Below are 1,173 nucleotides of genomic sequence, written 5' to 3'. Positions count from 1 at the left end.
TAGTATTTTGTTGGTGTTGTGTCGTAGAGGTGAAAGCAGCCAGGGATCTTCTAGAAGTGAAGGTACACTGTGGAATCCCCAACACTACAGTCTTAGAAGAATCGGACAAAGGAGAAAGGAGAGTGGGAAGGCAGAAACGAGTGGTGGGAGGAATACCGGCCCAACCGGTGAGTCTTCAAAAACACAAGTTCACAACCGGATGGTTTAACCCCTGACCTTTAAACCTCTGACATATATAACCTCTGACCCGTAGACTCAGATCCAATGGCAGGTGGCGATACAGGAGGGGAATAAAATCGACTGTGGTGGGGCATACATCGGGGGATGCTGGGTCCTGACCGCCGCTCACTGTGTCAGGTAGGGGCTGTACTGATAGTATTGGGGGGGGGGGAGGTCATGTATGTGTATGCTTTTTAGGGCAGGATTGATCTCTCTCTCTTTCTCGCTCTCCCTCTTTAGATGAGCCTGGGGGAGACCAGCAGCGACGTTATCACCTTTAATAGCCTGGGGGAGACAGCAGCGGACGTTCATTCTTTACATGAGGACATGGGGGAGACCAGCAGCGCACCGTTTCATCCTTTAAATGAGCCGGGGGCAGACAGCGCGACGTTTCACCTTAATGAGCCTGGCGCGGAGAACCAGAGGATGTTTCACCTTTAATGGTCCTGGGCACGACAGTGAAATGTTAATGCTCTTAATGACACTGGCGGCGACCATTGGAAATGTTTATCTTTTATAACCTGGGAAGGAATGTTAATCTTTAGTACTGGGGCGACCAGTGGGAATGTTTAACTCTTTAATGACTCCTGGGTTTCGCGGAAAAAAATCCCCAGGTTTGGTAAATGTTTTAACTCTTTAATTGAACGGGGCGACAAGTGGGAAATGTTTTATATCTTTATGAACCTGGGGCTGCGACCAGATGGAAATGTTTCATCTTTAATGAGCCTGGGGCGACCAGTGGAAATGTTTTATTCGGGGTGACCAGGATGCTGTTCACTTATGTCAATACCTCAACAATGACTCATCATAAAAATACTTATTGACATTAAATCAGATTACTTGTGGTGATAGTGATGGAACGTTCTGACAGGAAGATGGCTGTTTGTTCCTGAGCTTATTTCCTTTTCCAGAGACTTGAACTTGATGCTGTACCGCCTCTGGTTTGGGCTTGAG

This window comes from Salvelinus sp. IW2-2015, unplaced genomic scaffold (genome assembly GCF_002910315.2).
Source record: "Salvelinus sp. IW2-2015 unplaced genomic scaffold, ASM291031v2 Un_scaffold8691, whole genome shotgun sequence".
Taxonomy (NCBI): domain Eukaryota; kingdom Metazoa; phylum Chordata; class Actinopteri; order Salmoniformes; family Salmonidae; genus Salvelinus; species Salvelinus sp. IW2-2015.
This window is presented reverse-complemented; position numbering follows the sequence as displayed.